We start from the raw sequence: 23,100 nt of genomic DNA on the forward strand, positions 1-23,100 counted from the left end.
ACGAACGACGGTTGATCAAAGGGTACAGTAGTTTCAACAAAACGTTACAATTAGTGAACGTCTTGTCAACCTTTTGCCGAAAATAAGCTTGCTGTCGAGGGTCAAGCCGAGGTAGTCGACCTCATTAGTCCATTCCACAGTCGTGCCATTGAGGATGATTTACAGTCCCCCGGTGGAACATTTTTAGGGAATTTGGAGTGGGGGGAAATGATGACCTGGGTCTTGGCCGCGTTGATACAGATCTTCCAACTGGTGAGGTACTCTGTTGGAGTTTTGCCATTAGCTATCTGATCACTGTACCTTGGTAGACGATGGAGGTGTCATCTGCGAACATAGATAGAATTCCACCTTCTGGAGGTACTGGCATGTCGGAGCTGAACAGGTTGAACAGCAGGGGCCCGAAGATACTGCCCTGGGGATTTTCTCCAGGTAGCTGGGACGATTGTGGCGTTGTAGTTTGTAAACCAGGCCATCATGCCATACATTGTCGAAAACCTTCTCGACATCGAGTAAGGCCACGGCGGATGTTCTTGAGACAAACTTGTTTCATCTGAGGATGTTGGTAACTCGGGTCAGTTGGTGTACGGTTGATCGACGGTAGCCGATAGCGGTAGCCGCGTCGGTAGCCACACTGTTTCTCAAACAAGATGTTGTGGTTTTCGGCAGACTCAAGTAACCGGCTGTGAATCGCCTTTTCAAACAGCTTGGATAACCCTGAGACAAGGCTGATGGAGCGATAACTTTTCGGAGTTAAAGGATCCTCCCAGGCTTCCGGATGAGGATGACTTTGGTTGACTAAAGATCAGCGAAAGATGCTCGAAGAACGGATCACTCATATGGTTGAGTTCGAGATTCAGGATGCTGTCGAAGCTTGGGGCCTTTATGTTTTGCTTTACGCGTTGTTTTGTCTAGTTTGTGCTTCCCCTTTGGCGTTTTCAAAAGCCCTCTTCACAGAAACATATTCCATTCTCCTTCCCAACTTCATTTCCTCTTCCATTTTTCAGTTCCATTTCCGTCAGGTAAATGAAGAGAAAGGCATGTGCAGTGTTGGTAAAATCTCAAATTCTCAAATATAACCGGCGATTCAAATCATGCGTGAGTCAAATCCCATCAGAATCATGGCCCAAAGAATCGCCCATGATTCGAATCGCGTTTTGCATCATTGCATATTTTTTACGTGTCCTTCGTTGTTGATTGCATTGAATTTACTTTTTTCGCTTAAAACAATGACCAACAAATCCATATGTAAACAAAACATACGCCTCGATTGCGTTTTGACGCTTTTTGGAGCGAAATTATTTTTCGGCGAGTGAGCGAAGCGATGCGTTTCTGTCCGAGAAACTCAAGCGCGATGCTCTCCCTACAGAATCGCAAGCTCGTGCATAAAGCCTCAATGATTGTGATTTGAGTACGATTCTACCAACACTGGGAATGTGAAGGCGACAAATCTCCCAAATTGATACCTGGTGGTTGCGGAAGTACTTGACTCTTTGGATCTTTTCAATTTTTCGATTTTTTTCCTTTACCATTTACATGCGAGTTATCGTCAGCTTGATTTAGGGCGAAATAACTCGCATACATTTGTTTCTTCAGATTTGCCTGCTTATCCGAACGCCGCCACTTGTTGTATTCCTTTATACTATAAGACGTTCTCATCACGCTCCTCTTCGTTACTGTTACTGTTGTCGCCTTCCTGTTCGTCATCGACGGCTTGCATCGTAGCTGGTTTGGTACTTTCGCTCTGCGCTAGATCCGACTATTGTTGTTGTGGTTCAATGAATCGCCTGCTTTGAGCGTGCTTACAGCGGCACACTAGGAGTTAACTTTCTTTCATCGAAAAAATATTTGGTAGGTGTAGTAGAGAACACCTTCCTACATAACCGGTACCAAATAGTGTTTCGTGAAAAGTTCCTTATTTTGAGAAAACCCGCGTTAGATATCTTTCGCCATACACATTTCTGGTGGTTAACTCATGCTGGCAATTTTGCGCATATACGGTAGCGCCTGGATGTGACAGCGGCGGGAAAAAAATCAGCCCCTGCCAATAATTCATTGGAAGAAAGCTTTCGGCAGTTGATTGTGAATGAAGCTTACCAGCAGGACTGTTTCAGACGCGGACTTTGCGGAAGACTAATGTTGTTGGTGTTTTGCGGGTTGATTGTTTGTTGCATCCAAACATTTTTGTCGCCCTGTCGCCCTAAGCAGCACAACTTGTTTCACTACTGAACATTTCACTGTGCTGCACTGGGATGATAAAATCGACGACGTTTTGTTCGAAAAATGACAGACTTGGTTGCAGGTTCTTCCACAAGTTGAACAAATAAGCATTTCTCGGTGCTATCACAGTTTCCGCACGGTGAACATTCAAGACGTCCAGGTGCACACGTTTGTGGACGCTAGTGAGTGCGGAATGGCTGCTGCTTGCTACTTGCGTTTCAGTGGAGATAATGTTGTGCAATGTAGCTTAGTTGCTGCAAAAACCAGAGTGGCACCACTATAGTTCCTTTCAATTCCTAGATTGGAACTTCAAGCAGCGTTGATTGGATCTCGACTATCTTGGTCAATTTCTGCCGCAATCTCAATCCAGATTTCTCGTCGAGTGTACTGGACGGACTCTCAAGACGTATTACAATGGATCAAATCTGATCACAGACGATATTCGCAACACTACGGAGATGAACGAATGGAGATATGTTCCCACCAACTTCAACGTGGCAGATGAGGGCACGAAATGGAAAAGTCTGCCGGATTTGAAGCCTCAAGCACGGTGGTTCAATGGACCAAAATTCCTCTATCTGACAGAGAATTCTTGGCCGCTCTGGCTGAAAGATCCAAACACTGCTGATTTGAAGCTTCGTCCAAGTGTAATGTCGCATTTCACTGCACCTGATCCTGTAGTACGAGTAAATGAATTCTCCTGTTGGAATCGGTTGATCAGAGTTGTAGCTTTCGTACAAAGATTTCCCAGTAACTGTAAGTTGAAGAGTTTGAAACAACCTATCATAAGCGGACCACTTTCCAGCCGCGAGATAGGCTCCTCCGAATCATACTTACTGCGTCAGGCTCAACTCGAGGCCTATCCGGACGAGATAGCTCTTCTCCAAAGATCGTTGCAGAAACGAGAGTTGTCTAGAACACCTATACCTACAACAATCTCAATGCACCAAAAAAACACCATGGCTGGACAAAAACGGTGTTCTTCGAATGCGTGGCCGTATTGCAAATTGTGACTACGCAACCGAAGATGCGAAGCATCCCATAATTCTTCCCCGTGACCACCCTACCACTAATTTGATTATCGCGCACTTCCACCGAAAATTTCACCACCAGAATCATGAGACCGTTATCAATGAGATCCGTCAAAAGTACAGTATCCCGAAACTTCGGACGTCTTACACAAAAGTTCGAAACGACTGCCAACGCTGCAAGAATTACCGAGCAGTTCCCGAAGTTCCGATAATGGCTGAATTACCCACTGCTCGGCTTGATGCCTTCGCCAGACCGTTTACCCACACCGGTGTTGATTATATCGGGCCATACGAGATCGTCGTCGGCCGCCGAATTGAGAAGCGTTGGGGAATGCTAGCCACTTGTCTCACGATCCGCGCAATCCATATTGAGGTGGTCCATTCCCACAACACCGATTCTTGTTTTCTAATTAAAAATTCAAAAGTATTTCGTAAACCAAGCCCTATTTGAACTTATATTTCATGCAAAATACTTAGATAACTTATCAACTAAATAGTGAAAAACATGCAAATCTTAAGAACACCTTAATAAAGAATAAAAAAAAACCTTGAAAATAATCCCAAAATTTTATTTTCGAATTTTTCAGATATTATAATACGGAATACATTTTCCGAGTCGCTGCATTTTTTCTTCATGCTTTGATTCAAGCATGGATTAAATTCTATTCCAATACCAGCAATCTATTGCTGATGGCACTGCACAAAACGTTTTATCCAGCCAAGGTCACCCAACTTCGGCAGCCTGTGGGGAACCACGGTGAAATTCTACAAGGCACTTCAAGCACACTGTCGGTACCAGAATTTTTCAACATGCAAACTTCTCGACTAACCAACTGTTCCTTTTCCGTGGCGCTCACGGAAATGCAGAGGATTCCTCGGTCTCTTGTAGCAATGAGTGTCGAATTTTTTTTTTCTTTCCTAATCCTATATTGACTGTGAGGACGGCATTGTTATTAAAATAATGAAACACCAAATCATGAACAGTGAGGATATCTTTTTAACCTTAAGAAGACTATTCCATTGGTGAGCTGTGCTTATTTTTTGTTTCTCGATCAATCACGACTAACAACTACGATGGGTACAGTCAATCAAGCTAAGCTAATTTTAGGTAAAAAAAAATTTTTTTTTCAGTGTATATTTTTGTAACTGTTATTTATTTATTTATTCAGACTAAGGCTGAAGTGGCCTGTGCGGTATATAAGAGTTATCTCTATTCGGCTCGGACCATGGCTACACGTCGCCAACCACGCAGTCTTCCACCTGATCGATCCACCTTGCCCGCTGCGCACCTCGCCTTCTTCTACCCGTCGGATCGTTGTCGAGAACCTTTTTCACCGGGTTAATGAGCGTTTGAAGATTGTCAGTTTGGTACGGCGGCGAACTCTATTCGATCGAAGTGTCTTGCGGAGTCCAAAGTACGTACGATTTCCAGCCACTATGCGTCTCCGAATTTCTCTGCTGGCGAAGCCAGGATGCGAACTTGAAAAACCATTAAGGGACTAAAAACAACGGATGGCAAAAAAATGGAATGCGCTAATATTCAACTCTGTTGTTTATTGTTCAATCAAGAACTCATCTTGACTTTTTTTGTTTCTGCCCAACATTTAGCCTTTTTGTACATACTTCGCTTCTTTCTTCATACCTATTTCATTTTATCGTTCTCAACCTTTTTAATCTAATTAATAAACATCAAACTTTATATTGATCCAACTTTTGAATCTGACAACGTAGTCAACTATTATTTTTCTAAATTGCCAAAATTGTCCAATTCAAACACCTCGTCAGTAACAACAACAATAATTACATCGCCCATATACCCCATTATATGAACCCATCAAACGCATAAAATAAACATCAAACTCACACGTCAAACGTTGATAACAGTGTCGGTGAAAACGCGCGTGTAGCTGATGATATTTTCGCGTGCTGTCACAGAAAATCTCCGATTAATGGCCCCGAGGCAAGACCAAGCAACCCCAATCGTAGACAGGCAGGCCAACCGTTCACATATGAATGAATCTGAGTAACACGGCCGTCGTCGTCGTCGTCATCCCAGCATGGGCATCACTTGGTCCTCCCGACAATAATTATGTGCCTGTGTTTGAGAACCTAATGAGTGCTGAAACTGTGAAATGACAGCCCGTAGATATTTGTATCGCCTGTCAGCTCCTCATGGCGCGTAATGCTCGCTCGAATTGTGTAGGAAAAAGCGCCATTCTGATGGGGAAAAAGGCCCATTAAAATGGCACATAAAATCCATGCCGAGTGAGTGGGTTCATAAAATCTTTATATGTGATGCTCGCACTGACTTTGGGGTCGCTTTCCGCTGCGTATGAGCCAAAGTGCGTCCGCGGCCATCACGGTGATGAATTTGATACTTGCTTATGTTCCGAAAAAAAAAATGAATGGTTCCATCCATCGAAATGAATCATGAGCTGACGTACTGTCTGACACGACGATGGGCAAACGGTTCCAAAGTACCGCTAAAGCAACGAAATGATGTGACAAATATTCTTCTCCTTAGAGGTGGTGTACGATGATCCGGTGAACCTCATCATCGTCCCGTATCAGTAGACGGGGCAATTCTTTTTGAAACTTTTGCAAACTTATTCCAAAGCGAGATAGAATAACGAGCGCCAATTTACAACCACACCGTTCGGCGGTCACATTTGGTAGATCGAGTGAAAGCAAAGGAAGCTGGACCGGCATCTCTGGTGGGCGAATTCTTGTACTAGGGTGAGAAAGTTCAGTTAAAAGAATTCTGTCTCCGATGCATTTTGAAAAGTATTTTGGTAAGCTTTACTGTGTAACACACCATTTGGGCAATATCTGAGGAAATTTTTAATATTAAAATATAATTTCTGACATCCGTACTGGAAGCTGTTGATGATGATAAGAGTTGAAATATTCTTCCACATTTACTTTTATACTCAAAATCAGTCTACATTCTTCATTTTTCTACAATTAGAATAGCTTCAAATGATTAATTGACGAACATTGAATCATACTTTTACACACCCTAACCACCACCTATAGAATCCCTATTGTATGGCTCGGGAAATGGCTCTTTCGTCGACGCTGTCATCGCCATCGTTGCTATGTGTGTCATCCTTGCCATTGCACCCTTTTGTTGGCAAGAATCGATCGAGCGTGAGAAAAAAGAAAAGGAAAACTTCCCTCAAATGTGAGCATTCTTTCGATTTCATTCAACAAACACTTTTTACGACGTTGAAAAATGGCCATCTGAAAACTACTTTAGGATATCGATTAGCAACGACCCAATAGTTGCGGTTGCGTTTCGTCATATTTTCTTTTTAACAATTTTGTTGCGCTTATCAGTCGACTCGACGCAAATCGAAAGTTGATTATCCGCCCTTAGTCGTTCGAAAGCAAAGTTTAATAATTCGCTCGTAAAGTTTACCAATGTATGACATGTAGACGATCGGAAGACCGGGGAGGGGGAGATACCGCATCGAGCCATTTTCCTACATCGACCAACCGTCGCAAGCGAAAGTTCAAGAAAAAGGGCGGCTGAAAACTTTTACCGTATCCTGTTCCAGGCAGTTGGAAGAAGATAATGAGATTTTCGTGTAATGTCAAAACCTTCCGCCGACTGGGGAGCTGGGGAAACATTTTTTTGGTGCTTTCTGCTGGCAAACTCAGTGCCCAGAGAACCAGTTTTCCATATTCAAGTAAGCTGAGCATATACGCAATTTCTGAGCGCATAAATATTGAACTTTATGATAATTTAATTCTTTTGTTAGAACTACTTTGACAACCTCAAATTCTTGGACGTTTGCAGCGATTTGCAAAGATGCAGACGGAAAAGTGGCAACAAATGTTTCAAGCTGTACGAATTAATTTGGCAATTTGAAATTTGTGCTTTCCCATAGATTTGACAAAACCACCGGCCGGAACAAAATGAATCATAAATCATAAAGCAAAAACGTGGATATTTCGAGCCGCCTTTATTAAGAAATCAGTGCAGACCACCATTGTCCAGCGGCATTCTTTGGATGGTAATTTCCACTATCAAGTAACCATTCGTTTGCACCAAAATTCACCTTAGTTCAACGTCTAATGGCACAATAAAACAACAAACTTATGACCGCTCGATTCACCCCAGCTCTGATGGTTCTTGAGACACCGTCTATGCGTATAATACTCTCTTATGAACGTTAAACACCACCTATCGAACTTTACCAGAGGAAAGTGGAATTAACGCAAAGTGAAACGAACACCTCCTCACCGTATGTATGCAACATCACGAGGAACTCCGAACTCGGGCCCAGTCAAAATGTATAAACTATATTATTATCATAAATATTGAAAATTTATATTCTCCCGCAATGGCAGGCACCACAACAATGGGCCTGATGTTCCGAAATTGCCCATGTGACAGCCCAACCCGTCCCGTCATCTCCGCTAGCCGGTGGAACCAAGCAGGGCAAAAATCGTTTCATGGCCATTTTGAAAATGTGATCGGCCCGGCCGTTCCCAGCACGAACGATTTTCCCTCCTGCCTGTGCCGAGGAAAACTTTGCTTTAATAATGGGGAAAATAGGGTGATTATCCAACTTCGTCGGGACAAAACTTTCACCTTATCGTTGCTACTGCGCTACTGCCACTCACACTGAAGCGAATAAGAAAAGGCTGTGCTGTCATTTCACTCTCCGTATCTGCCCTCCATTTACCGATGGATATTAGATTATTTTTAATCGTGCCGGTAATGAAAGAAATGTGTTACACTTGGCTCGCCGCTCTCTTCGAGATGGTGCGGTTCGAAAACGAGATATTGCAATTAGCAATCCCCCTTATGGAAGCCGAAAACTGAGCGCATTAGCATAATGACCTCTGTCGCGTGGAATGGACGCCCCTGAGCACACCCGAAAGCAAGCGACAATCTTTTCCAATATCTCCCGTTGAAGTCGCCATCAGCACCATGTTATGTTCACTAATTAATAGGATTTCGATCGGGAGTTTTATGTATAATAAGGCATTGAGTCAATTCGATGGGGATATAAATATGTCACCTCTGGTCGTTGATTAGTGCACTGAATGAATATTGAATAGAAGTTAATAAGAGAAATGGAATGACCTTCAAACCATAATAGGATATATGTGTTCAATCTAAAAGGGGGAGTTGGTCTATTTTTAAGAAGAATGTGACTAATAAATCTTTATTATAGTTCTTATTAGCTTTGCGAGTGAAGCCTCAGAATTTCCTCATAAATTTTTCCAATAGTGTTTCAAATCTCACGACGATTGCCCATTAGCCGTAAAGTGTTGGGATTGGTATTTTGCAATCAGAAGCCATTCCTGTTATATGTTTTTCAATTTGTATTTCAGGTTCAAGCAATCTCCAAAACAATACATAAATGGACCGTTTCTGCTTCAACCAAACTCGACTAATCTAGTAGTAGGGGAAGATCCTCCTGCGACATTTCTGGAAGTTTCTCCAGTTTTTTGCATCAAAGCGCTGCATAAAAAAGAAGATATTTAAACATATTTTATTTGTATGCAACTTAAGTAGGCTCTAAATTTGTGATTGAAAAAATATTTTCCAAATTTGACTGCTTCTGTTTACTTTAAAAAGATTGGAGTTAGATTTTGTTGATTTTGTAGAAATTTAAGTCATATTTTGGGCAATGATCATGATTTGTTAGATATTTTATGTAAATATAATCTGAAACCAATTTCGATATTAGCTTTCGGACTCTCAGCACAACAGGATACCTTTCGGAACCCCAAAGGGTTCCGATCGGATACCCTAACGGGCTATATGTGGAAGCCCAAAAGATTTTTGTTCGGAAGAACAAAAGGATTCGCTTCAAAAGCCCGTTTCTTTGCCTTACGAACAGAATTATTTATGCTTCCGAATGGCATCCTTAATGTGTTTTTTTAAATTTCGGAATAAATTTCAACACTGGCTCCGAACGGATTTTTTTGCTCTTTCAAACGAAGATTTTTTGAGATCCGTAAGATTTCTTTTGGGCTTCTTAATGAAATCCTTTTAGGCTACCAAGCGAAATAATTTCAGAAAGAATCTTTCTGGACTTCCAGTCGAGTCCAAAGAAGTCGGTCGTTTCTTTTGGGTTTAAAAGTAAACGGAATACTTTTTGGCTTTAGAACTCAATGCATTTGGGGGCATCCAAATAGCATTTTTTAAGCTTCTGATTTATTTAGTTGGATAATCGCATATTATGATTTTTTTTATGTTCAGTTTTCTACTCGTTATATTATTCTAAACGTTTTTTTTTTTATTCCTTTATTTATTTGATAGGCACTCTGTGTTACTTAACCGCTACTGTGCCGAGATCTACTGTGGTATTCTGCAGCCAGAATCCACACAGAATTTATTCTTAGAATTTTCCATTATTCATTGTTTTTGTCGTTGCTGATCCATCTCGTCATGATTCCATTGTGTTCGTTTTGTCCATGTCGTGTATCCAATGATCGTTGCATTGCCCGGTTGCCATTTATCCGGGTAACGTTGGAAGAATGCCTCCGAGAAGAACAAGTTGTCAGTCGTCATCAGGCATCCGTGACGGTGAGGCGTGCACCCCAATACGCCACCGCATAGGCTGCGCATCCGGCGACTGACGAGGGTTTTGGTGGAGGGGCTGGGAATCGAACCCATGACCATTCGCTTGAAAGGCGAACGTGTAGCCAACTACGCTACGGGACCCCCCTACAAACGTGAAGTTTGTTCTAGTGGAAAAAAATACCAAGTAAAATTGTTCCATAGGCAAAAGTAACCGCAAGTCAGTCACACCTAGTAAAATTATACACCCTTCGCAAAATATAATTGAAATTGTTTTTCCCGTGTCATTACCACAAATAATAAAAAAAATACTTGAACAATTAAGAATTTGTGTAACAAAAACAAAAACAAATGTCAGTGAAGTCTCCCTTACTCGATATTGAAGGGACCATAGAGTTAGGGAGGTATCGAGATAGGGAACACGTTTATATTTGGCCACCGTTTAACCGATCAGTTAAAATTTGTTTCCTTCCCAATCAGGAGAGAATAACAAATTTATATCATATTGTGTTACTGAGTTTAACAATTTTTCTAACATAGGCTGTTATAAACTTGGTTCAGGATGTTTTTAAAATAACTTAATTTTCTAACCAAGATTTTTTTATGTACAGGTTATCCGACTTCGTCAGTAGATGGGAATAACCAGCGCGGGGGGGAAACATACATGTTCAGTGCAAAACGTAAACAAACGAGCATAAATTCCATACAAAAATCCAAGATGACTGAGTTGGGGATATTGACATGTCAGAACACCCCCCAATAAATGCATCCTGTTTCTAACAAAACAATGAAACATAACTAATTCTGTTATACAACAAAAGAAAAAATGTGATAATAATTCATCATAACTCGATTATATCAACGGTTGTTATAAATAATTAATGTTGTTACAATCATGTTATAATCTTGTTTTGCTCGAACTGAATGTTGAACAGCGCGAACTGAGAAGTGAGAAATGAGATTTTCGAAATGAGTACAGAGTACTGAGAAGTGAGTACTGAGAAACGGAAGTGAGTATTGAGTAGTGAGATGTGTGCAGTAACATGTGAGTAGTGGAAAGTAAGAAATGAGAAGTGAGAAAAAAGTGGTGAAGTAGTGAGAAAAACAGAAGTGAGTGAGAAAGAGAGATGATAATTATGAGTTGAGAAGCGAGATGTAAATTAGTGAGAAGTGAGTGGAGAGATATAAGACAGGAGAAGGAAGACAGAAGAAGGAAGAGAAAAAAATAAAGAAGGAAAAAAAGTATATCGTTTCTCACTTCTTGTTCCTTGTTCCTCACTTCTCATTTCTCACTACTCCCTTCCCACAACTTACTTCTCACTCCTCATTTCTTACTTTTCACTTCTCACTACTTCTTCCTTCTCTCTTTGCACATTTCACTTCTCATCTCCCATTTCCCACTACTCACTTCTCACTATTAATTTCTGTTTTCTCACTTCACACATCTCATTTTTCATATTTCTCACTTATAACTTCTCATATCTCACTTCTGACTTCTCATTTCTCACTCATCATTTTTCACTTCCCACTTTTCCCTTCTTACTTTTCACCTCTCACTATTCGCTTCGATCTTCGTACTTTTAACTTCTCACTTCTCACCTCTCATTTCTCACTTCCTACTACTCACCTTTCACTTCTTACTTCTCATTTCTCACTTTACACTTCTCACTTCGAATTTCTCACTTCTCACTTCGAATTTCTCACTTCTCACTTCGAATTTCTCACTTCTCACTTTTAACTTTTCATTTCTCACTATTAATTTCTCACTTATCACTTCGCACATCTCACTTCTGACTTCGCCTAATCTGTGGGGAATCTGTGTTAAAAGGTCGAAGGTCGAAAGTTCGAAGGACAAAAGGTAGAAAAGACATAAGGTCGAAAGGATAAAAAGTCGAAAGTATAAAACGTCGAATGGATAAAAAGTCGAAGGGACAAGAGGCCGAAGATCAAAAGGTCTAAGTACAAAAGGTCGAAAGGACAAAGAGTCGAAAAAACAAAAGGTCGAAAGGACAAAGGATCGAAAAAAACAAATGGTCGAAAGGACAAAAGGACGAAAGGACAAGAGGTCGAAAATACAGAAGGTCGAAATGACAAAAGGTCGAAGGAACAGAAAGTCGAAAAAATCACAAACGGATGAAGGAAAGCAAAGGCCAAAAAGACAAAACATCAAAAAGACAAAAGGTCGGCAGAACAGGAGGTTTAGGTTAGAAGGTTTCATTATATTAATCATAGGCTATTCTTTCAAGTTACGCCTTATATTTTAAACAGACGCTATTCTTCAGTGTTTACTTAACCGTCTAAAGCCAACATTGGTTATTTCGCTCAAAATCACTTTCCAAACCCGATCTGAACACATTCTAGGCAACAATTTTAAATTCACGATGCATCGTTACCCATTAAAAAGTATCGTCTTTTGAGTATATAAAAATAACATTATTATCACTGGAAGATAGTATGCTAAGCCAAAAATGATATATTCCGAATGATCATTTTGATGAGATTGAATAAAGAACTAGTTTCGGGATTCAAAACTTAAATTAATAAAGCCTAGCAACACTTTGATGAAATTATTGATTTGATCTCTTATGATTTGATTTGACCCCTGAAGAGTACCCTATGTTGGAACAAAGGGAAACTTCACCAATGAAATATTATCAGGTGGAAATCAAAAAAATATAAAACTCAATATACATTCAATAAAAAAGCTTATGAATAAAAGAAGGAAAAATTCAACAATGAAAATCAGGTTAAACACAAATGAATATAAATAGGCAAAACTTAAGAAGAAAGCCTATGAATGAAAAAGGAAAAATTCAACAACAAAAATAATAATCAGGTGAAATGCAAATAAATATGCGAGATCTGATAGAATTGCCAATGACTAAAATAAGGAAAAAATCAACATTGAAGTATTATCAGGTGAAACACAAATAAACATAAATGTGCAAAAAAGTGCTTGATTTACACTCGACGCTTTGCCTCATTTTTTTTGCCATTTCGACCTTTTATCCCTTCTCACCTTTTGATTATTAAACCTTTTGATCCTTTGACCTTTTGACCTCAGACCTTTTGCCCTACAACCTTTTGACTCAGATTTTTTATTTCGACCTTTTGTCCTTTCGACCTTCTGACCCTTCGACTTTTTGTCCATTCGACCTTTTGACCCTTCGACCTTTTGTTCATTCGTCCTTTTGACCTTCGACCTTTTGTCCTACAGCCCCCACTGGGACATCGCCGCCTCGCAGCTTGGTGTTCATTCAGCACTTCCACAGTTATTAACTGCGAGGTTGCTAAGCCTATATTCCATTTTTTTTGCATTTGTATATCATGAGCTAACACGATGATAATTTTATGCTCATGGGAAGTCGAGAAAATTTCCAACCAGAAAATTTTCTAGACTTACTTACTTACTTACGGATCCTGTACACCTCCGGTGGTGCAAAGAGCCGACTTGAAAGATCTCCATCCTGAGCGTTGCCCGGCTATCGCTTTAACCTGTTGCCAGGTTAGATTTCGGTCGACTTCTTTTATTTCTTTATTGAGGCTTTTCTAGACCGGACCGGGAATTGAACCCAGCCATCAGGATGGGCCTTATACATGGGTTGAGGTTGTTTAAACCAGAGCGTTAATGAATAAAGCTTCCAATGAATGATTAAATTTGTTATGATTAAATCATTCAACTCTATGATTAAAGATTATGATTAATGATTTATTCATTTTTGACAATGATTAATGATTATGATTAACGATTAAATTAATTTTCGACAATGATTAACGATTATGATTAATGAATAAAACGTTTGAAGTATGATTAACGATTACCGATCGTGATTAAATGTTGACACAATATGTGTATGATTAATGATTAACGATCCATATGATTAATGATTAACGATTATGAATAATCAAATTAAATGATTTGCATAGTGATCAATAATCAAGTAACCATTCTACCAAATTATGTTATTGAAGGAATAAAAATTTTATGATTATGATTGAAAATTAATGAATAAAAGCGATGTATGCAATGATTAAAATTGATGAATAATGAATAAACTCAAAACAATCGTGAATATGATTAGTTATTAATGATTAAATGCAAAAATCTATGATTAACGATTAGTGAATAATGATTGAATCGTATTTTTGTATGATTATGATTAAAGAATAATGATTAAATAACCCATTATTCATTAATGGCACGGCAAATGCTGGGTAAAGCGTACCATTGGTACTTCGCGTACCTGAAGGAATAAAATAGACCCCATCGCGCGGTCCTTAGCCTCTTACCCAGCAACTCCTATCCCTACCCCCCCGCGGTGCTGGCCGGGATACGAGCAACCTTAGGGAAGATCGGGTAACCAACCCCGGTGGGAACTATGGTCGTATGCTGACAGGGAAGTGGGGGTTTGCTCCTCTCCGGAAGTGCAAATCTTACTGAGCGTCTGTTCTCCTCTCTGTTCAGTATCGGCTCACAACAGCGTCTGTTCTCCATGTTAGGGGCGGCTGATCATCATCCGAGTGCCAGCGAGGGACTCTAAGTGAAACTGTGCACCATGGTCCACCGGGAATAAAGAGGAATGGTCCTCCGGAAATTTAGGTGGTTTGGTGTCAGGCCCTGCAAGTCAACCTTTTTAAAAAAAACGCAATAAACAATCAACAAGAGAGTAGGGACCGGAACCAACGGCGAAGACCACTGCGACGAAAAGGGACTAGCGATTGGAAACTCGGTTCGTGGAACTGCAAATCTCTCAACTTCATCGGGAGCACACGCATACTCGCCGATGTGCTCAAGGACCGTGGATTCGGCATCGTAGCGCTGCAGGAGGTTTGTTGGAAGGGATCAATGGTGCGAACGTTTAGAGGTAATCATACCATCTACCAGAGCTGCGGCAACACACACGAGCTGGGAACAGCTTTCATAGTGATGGGCGATATGCAAAGGCGCGTGATCGGGTGGTGGCCGATCAATGAAAGAATGTGCAGGTTGAGGATCAAAGGCCGGTTCTTCAACTTCAGCATAATCAACGTCCATAGCCCACACTCCGGAAGCACTGATGATGATAAGGACGCATTCTACGCGCAGCTGGAACGTGAGTACGACAGCTGCCCAAGCCACGACGTCAAAATCATCATAGGAGATTTGAACGCTCAGGTTGGCCAAGAGGAGGAGTTTAGACCGACTATTGGAAAATTCAGCGCTCACCGGCTGACGAACGAAAACGGCCTACGACTAATTGATTTCGCCGCCTCCAAGAATATGGCCATTCGCAGCACCTACTTCCAACACAGCCTCCCGTATCGGAACACCTGGAGATCGCCACTGCAGACAGAATCACAAATCGACCACGTTCTGATTGATGGACGGCACTTCTCCGACATTATCGACGTCAGGACATATCGTGGCGCTAACATCGACTCGGACCACTATCTGGTGATGGTTAAACTGCGCCCAAAACTATCCGTCATCAACAATGTTCGGTACCGACGACCGCCGCGGTACGACCTAGAGCGACTGAAGCAACCTGATGTCGCCACTGCATACGCGCAGCATCTCGAGGCAGCGTTGCCGGAAGAGGGTGAGCTCGATGGGGCGCCTCTTGAGGACTGCTGGAGTACAGTTAAAGCAGCCATTAACGACGCAGCGGAGAACAACGTCGGGTATATGGGTCGAAGTCGACGGAACGATTGGTTCGACGAAGAGTGCAGACAGATTCTGGAGGAGAAGGACGCAGCGCGGGCGGTCGCGCTGCAGCAAGGTACCCGGCAGAACGTGGAACGTTATAGACGGAAGCGGAGACAGCAGACCCGCCTTTTCAGGAGAAGAAACGCCGCCTGGAAGAAGCGGAGTGCGAGGAGATGGAACAGCTGTGCCGTTCTCAAGATACACGCAAGTTCTATCAGAAGCTCAACGCATCCCGCAAAGGCTTCGTGCCGCGAGCCGAAATGTGCCGGGATAAGGATGGGAGCATCTTGACGGACAAACGTGTGGTGATCGAAAGGTGGAAGCAGCACTACGAGGAACATCTGAATGGCGCTGAGAGTACAGGTAGTGAAAGTCAAGGCAGCGGAGGAGATGACTACGTCAGTTCAGCGGACGATGGAAGCCAACCAGTCCCCACCTTGAGGGAAGTTAAGGATGCCATTCAACAGCTAAAGACCAATAAAGCAGCTGGTAAGGATGGTATCGGAGCTGAGCTCATCAAGATGGGCCCGGAAAAGCTGGCCACTTGCCTGCACATACTGATAGTCAGAATCTGGGAAACCGAACAGCTACCGGAGGAGTGGAAGGAAGGGGTTATATGCCCCATCTACAAGAAAGGTGACAAACTGGAGTGTGAGAACTTTCGAGCGATCACCATCCTTAATGCCGCCTATAAAGTGATATCCCAGATCATCTTCCGTCGTCTGTCACCATTAGTGAACGAGTTCGTGGGAAGTTATCAAGCCGGCTTCGTTGACGGCCGCTCGACAACGGACCAGATCTTTACTGTACGGCAAATCCTTCAAACATGCCGTGAATACCAGGTCCCAACGCACCATCTGTTCGTTGATTTCAAGGCGGCATACGATAGTATAGACCGCGTAGAGCTATGGAAAATTATGGACGAGAACAGCTTCCTGGGAAGCTTACCAGACTGATCAAAGCAACGGTGGATGGTGTGCAAAACTGTGTGAAGATTTCGGGCGAACACTCCAGTTCGTTCGAATCGCGCCGGGGACTAAGACACTGGACTTGGACTGGACTTTCGTGCCTGTTGTTCAACATTGCGCTAGAAGGTGTCATGTGGAGAGCCGGGTGTAACAGCCGAGGTACGATTTTCAACAGATCCAGTCAATTTATTTGTTTCGCGGATGACATGGACATTGTCGGCCGAACATTTGCAAAGGTGGCAGAACTGTACACCCGCCTGAAACGTGAAGCAACAAAAGTTGGACTGGTGGTGAATGCGTCAAAGACAAAGTACATGCTTGTGGGCGGAACCGAGCGCGACAGGGCCCGCCTGGGAAGCAGTGTTACGATAGACGGGGATACCTTCGAGGTGGTCGAGGAATTCGTCTACCTCGGATCCTTGCTAACGGCTGACAACAACGTTAGTTGTGAAATACGAAGGCGCATCATCTGTGGAAGTCGGGCCTACTACGGGCTCCAGAAGAAACTGCGGTCGAAAAAGATTCGCCACCGCACCAAATGTGTCATGTACAAGACGTTAATAAGACCGGTAGTCCTCTACGGACATGAAACATGGACAATGCTCGAGGAGGAGTTGCAAGCACTCGGAGTATTCGAGAGACGGGTGCTTAGGACCATCTTTGGCGGTGTGCAAGAAGACGGTGTGTGGCGGCGAAGAATGAACCATGAGCTCGCCCAACTCTACGGCGAACCCAGTATCCAGAAGGTAGCTAAAGCCGGAAGGGTACGATAGGCAGGACATGTTGCAAGAATGCCGGACAGCAACCCTGCAAAGATGGTGTTCGCTTCCGATCCGGCAAATACGAGACGGCGTGGAGCACAGCGAGCGAGATCGGCAGACCAGGTGCAGAACGACTTGGCGAGCGTGGGGCGTATCCGAGGATGGAGAGATGCGGCCTCGAACCGTGCATTGTGGCGTCAAATTGTTGATTCAGTGTTACCTGTTTAGATGTTAACTAAATAAATGAAATGAATAACTAAGGAAATGCTAATAGAATATACTAAGTTGAAAAGCAGACCAACTCCCAGTTGGAATATGGAGCCATAGAAGAAGAAGAAGACTTCTAAATTTTTCAATAAAAAAACTCTTCTGAATTTCCGGAAGATATTAAACAGCCAATGCCACAGGAAACACTTTGATATTTCCGATGATTTTTTGTTTTTGGATTTTTTTCAAATTTGGAATTTTGAAATGAAAATTTTTCGGAATACTTTTTTACGCTCTTTGTGAATTCTATCACATTTTTTTAAAATTTTCCAAGTATTTTTTTATTCGAGGCATTATTTAGAATTTCCACGGAAGAGTCTATGGGTAATTTTCAAAAAAATCTTTGGATTTTCAAAAAATAAATCTTTAGAATTCTCAAGATTCTTGTTTTTTTTTATTTGTACCATAAAATCTTCTAAAATTTCATCGGGAATTCATTCTTCTTCGGGAAGTCATTTTGATTTCTTTGTAGGTTCAGCTAAACATTGCTTTTAATCTTTACCATGCAAAGATGCACAGGAAATGATTTAGAAATTTTAAGGAATTTTCACATCAGAAAATCTTTAAATTTTGATTTAACGTTTTAAGGAATTCCTTCAAAAGTACAATTTTTTCGTTATTTTCACTTGTAAAAACATCGGAATTTCCTCGGGAAATTCATTATTGGTGTTTCAGATGAACTTTTTTCGATTTTCTACTGGAAAATCTTAGGAATTTCCATCGGAAATATTTTGGCATATTCCGAATAATTTGTTTTGGAAATTTAAAAAAAAACTGCTGAAAATGTCTAAGAATTTCTTTTGGAAAACGAAAAAAAATCCATTGGAAATTTAGAAGAATTTCCTTCGAAGATTCATTAAAGTTGCCCAGGATTTTGAAAAATGGATTATTTTTTTAAATTTATACTGAAACCTGTTAATACCTGTTAATATTGGAATGTAAACTAATTTGATTATTCTGAAAGCAAAACTGGAATTTCTACAGGAATGCTACTCAAAAGAAACAACAGTAGGAGGTCTTATTTGCATCTCTAAGATTACATATTGTGATTCTCTGATAAACTTTTTGTTGTAAGAGTTCAGTTCAGATGCTTCGCTGAGGTTAATATATCTTAAGAATTTACAGTACCTCCAGAGCCACGGAAGGTCCCAAACACTCTTAGGAATCTATAGGGATATTCAGTGATGAACTTCATAATTATTTTTAAAAAATCACTGATAAAAAAATTTAAAAAAATGATAATATAGGGATTTTTTGGAAAATTTCTAAACCATTACAATTTTTTCTCGAAATTTTTATAACATATTCGCGAGTCCACATTTTTTGTATCCTTCTGATGCATCGAAGGTGTACGAGTGCTAGATATCCTAATATTCGATACACATTACAACATGATAACATCATCAAAATGTTCGAATTCATGAAAATTTATAATTTCCATGCTGGGTTTAGTTTGATTTTGAATCAGTTGAAATTGTCCATCTTCAAAATTGATCGGATTAACCATATGTTTTAGTTACATAAGGTTTTTTTTTTCAATTTTTGTACTTGAGAAAAAACCACGTGGTCATAGGGGGGGGGGTCTGCCAAATGACCACGATAAGCCACATGGGGGGAGGGGGGGTTGAAAATCTTCAAAAATATGACCACGTGGTTTCTGGATGGCCCCTTAATGAACACTAAGCTGCGAGGCGGCTCTGTCCCAGTATGGGGATGTAATGCCAAGAAGAAGAAGAAGAAGATATGGGGAAGTGTTCTCTACCACTGCTCTTTTATATGATATAGTTTTATATGATATAGGCGTTTTTCTTCTCGCAGCAGAAGTGTAGAAAATTATTACTTTTTTTTTATTTATGACAAAATCAATGTCGGTCTTCATGAGTCTCTTTATGAAATGCAAATACTGTATCCCAAAAGAATAGCATTCATCAACTTACAAAGCTACCTGAAGCTAAAATGTAAATAGGATTTACTTTCATGAAAGCTAATTCACTTTTCGCGTACAAACTTCTAAAATTTCTATATTCAGTAATTGACAATTTCAACTATTCTTATATCGATATTGGAAAGTAGAACACAGCAGCTACTAGAATAAATATTGACAAAAGTGATCACGGTATATAAACCAATTCTCAATTAAGTTGGAATGGAATTCAAATGTTCCTCAGTAAATCCGACAAAATATACACATTTATTGTTGATTCATTCATTCAGCTTTTATGATTACACCGCCTTTCTTTTGAAGATGTTAAAGCTATTGGAACAAAATATTAGAGGTACAACTTGTTCCAGTTGGTTATTGCTAAATATGAATAAAAATTAAAAGTAAACAATTTCCGCAATAAATGTCACTTGAGTAGAACGTATTTATCATTTTTTCAGACAAAGTTTTCACCTGAAATTTTGCCTAATCCAAACTGAACACAAGTTTGCTCTTATTTTTTCCATGAATTTCGTTCGTCGAACAAATTCATAAGCAATGAGCTGTATCCCCGTTCGCCGGGTTCATTCCGACTTCTTCCTTAGTAGCAGGGGATTGTAGTTCGCTCAGATCAATATGTACATATTTAGTGGAATGCAATATCGCGTTGTTAAAGCGTTTATTTTAAGCCATTAACAGCCATAGCCTAACAACATTATTAAGCAGTTGGTTTTTCGGTACGGCAGGTACCCAAGTGTCAGTCCCAGCATGGCGGATCAAGAACTTTCAACCAAGCACCAACATCGTTCGTTCGAGTTTGTCAGAACAAGAGCGTGCTAGGCCCCACTAATGGTAACAATAACAGCATTCATAAATAACCAAGTCCGTTTCAGCTCGAGACGTTTTCCGATGAGGATAGGGGGTCGTTGTGGAATTAATGCCACCTCTCCAGGGCTCCGCGGACGACGAACGACCAGCTCATGCACGGAGGCCAAATTCGAAACTTGAATGATAATTATTACATCACATTTCACTCCACAAGAGATAGACGCGGATGGCAAGGAAGAAGAAGCAGAAGAAGGTTTTAGGTTTTCACTGATCTGATTCATACATTATTCAAAAACAACCGAAAAAGAAGGATAATGAAATATTTTAATTTTTTCTCTGTTCTCATGTTTTCCAAATGTATGTGGAGGTTTTGGAATTTTCGCGTTTTATTCTAATTTACATTACGAAGCAGCAGCATCGGTACGGCTGAGGCGGGAATCCAAAATGAATTTCCATATTTGAACAAATACACACTTTGAGCAAACGACAGAGCGGTCATCTTTATTTTCGGCTGAACTCTTTGCAACTCTTCGACACCACTCATTGCGCCGGATGAATTATTTATTCGTGCACTTGACGCTTCGCCTCTTGTCAATTTTCTCTACCGATTAACTTATTCAAATTCAAAGCATTTTCTAATTTGAATAGCTACTGGATTCCTTGAGCAGAAGGCGACAAAAAAGAATTCCATCGATCGGGGTAGTCCACGTCTTAAGAACCATTCGCAGAGTCTTTACACTTGTTATGCCGTTCGCCAACTGAAATCGATTCAGTCAAGGCCTGTCGGCTCAATTTACCTGCCTTCGGCCGTCGACTGACGTAGCAAAATCACCTCAAGGGCATCGAAGCAATAACAGATGCATTAAAACAATCTTTTGCAACCCTTCTCGAATTGTCCAACAGTACGTCACACTGTGTCTAACTTCCCAAGGCCGCCTCACATGATGGGTGGGTCAACCCTTTGAGTTATGCAATGCTGCAGTGATCTCCTGCCGGACTGCCGGCAGACAAACCGACATCGTCTGGAGCGTTGATTGATATATGACACTTCTTCTCCGCTCTCATCGCCACATAACGTCGGAGAAGGGTTGACGACGACAATTGTTTTTGCACTTCTACCAACAGACAGCAACCCTTTGAACCCGCCTCGACCGAGCCTCTTTTGCATTCCGTGCGGCTGTTCCAAGGAATCGGGGTTAGGACTGGAATACGTTCCGTTCACATTTTGCTCCTCGGGAAAGGAGAAGAAAGGAGCCAATATTCGTAACCAAACATAAATACATAAAGAAATACAATTTATTGCGTCGTAAAATATGCAATTTTGTTGTTATACAGTTGATTTTGTTCTTCCCCCGCTTTTGTCGCATGCACGGCCGCCGTCCATGCCTCCGATGATGGTTGAGCGCTTCGGGGAGGCAGCGCAGCTCAGCAGACGACCTACAGGACAAGCACGGTCTACCTACTATGGGCATGCGAGATGCCATTTTCTATCGTCCGTTTGATATTGAGGGCCATGAACGACAGTTAAGAAGAACGACAAAATGATCTGCAAAACTTATTTGAGGTGACTGAGGTGAGAATAAAAAACTTAAATTGAAACAAAAAAAACTACGGTTAAATATCCACTGGCAATACTTACATTCAAATTTACATAGAATTGAATGATTGATTAACACAATCTTTAACATTAAAAATCTATTTGAACTTTCATGAAACTCATTTAAATTTCGAATGGGTTTCCGTTAGAAACTAGAATTTATTTCTTTGTAAATTAGGATGGTTTCTTAACTTATTGTCCTAATGAAGTTCGGGTGAATTTTCAACGGAAATTCATTCGGATTTCCAATAGAAATTCATTCGGACAGCAACCCTGCAAAGATGGTGTTCGCTTCCGAGCCAGCAAGTAAGAGACAGCGTGGACCAGGTACAAAACGATTTGGCGAGCGTGGGCGTATTCGAGGATGGAGAACTGCGGCCTTGAACCGTGTATTGTGGCGTCAAATTGTCCATTCAGTGTTATCTGTTCAGATGTGAACTAAATAAATGCAATCATTCGAATTTCGGAATTTCCAATTTCTCACGGAAATTCATCCAAATTTCCAAAGGAAATTCATTTAAATTTCCAGAGGAAATTCTTTCAAATTTCCACAGGAAGTTCATTCAAATTTCCAGAGGAAATTTATTCGAATTTCCAGAGGAAATTCATTCAAATTTCCAGAGGAAATTCATCCGAATTTCCAGAGGAAATTCATCCGAATTTCCAGAGGAAATCCATCCGAATTTCTATAGGAAATTCATTCGAATTTCCAGAGAGAATTCATCAAAATTTCCAAAGAAAATTCATCCGAATTTCCAGAGAAAATCATCTGAATTTTCAGACGAAATTCATCTCAATTTCCAGAGGAAATTCATCCCAATCTCCAGATGAAATTCATCTCAGTTTCCTGAGGAAATTCATCCCAATTTTCAAGGGAAATTCATCCCAATTTTCAAGGGAAATTCATCCCAATTTCCAGAAGAAATTCATCCCAATTTCCAGAAGAAATTCATCCCAATTTCCAGAGGACATTCATCCCAATTTCCAGAGGAAATTCATCCGAATTTCCAGAGGAAATTCATCTGAATTTCCAGAGGAAATTCATCCAATTTCCAGAGGAAATTCATTCTGAATTTCCAGAGGAAATTCATCCGAATTTCCAGAGGAAATTCATCCGAATTTCAGAGGATTATGAATTTCCAGAGGAAATTCATCCGTATTTCCAGAGGAAATTCATTCATCTTCCAGAGGAATTCATCCTGAATTTCAGAGGAAATTCATCCGACTTTGAGGAAATTCATCCGAATTTCCCAGAGGAAATTCATCTGAATTTCCTGAGG

General features: G+C 40.9%; 1 long non-coding RNA gene across 1 annotated transcript in view; it reads right to left on the reverse strand.

The window, feature by feature from the left end:
* The window catches only part of LOC134219569 (uncharacterized), a 412,937-nt gene that overhangs the window by 23,782 nt on the left and 366,055 nt on the right, over positions 1 to 23,100 (reverse strand). The window lies entirely within an intron of this gene.

Source organism: Armigeres subalbatus, chromosome 1 (genome assembly GCF_024139115.2).
Source record: "Armigeres subalbatus isolate Guangzhou_Male chromosome 1, GZ_Asu_2, whole genome shotgun sequence".
NCBI classification, from domain to species: Eukaryota; Metazoa; Arthropoda; class Insecta; order Diptera; family Culicidae; genus Armigeres; species Armigeres subalbatus.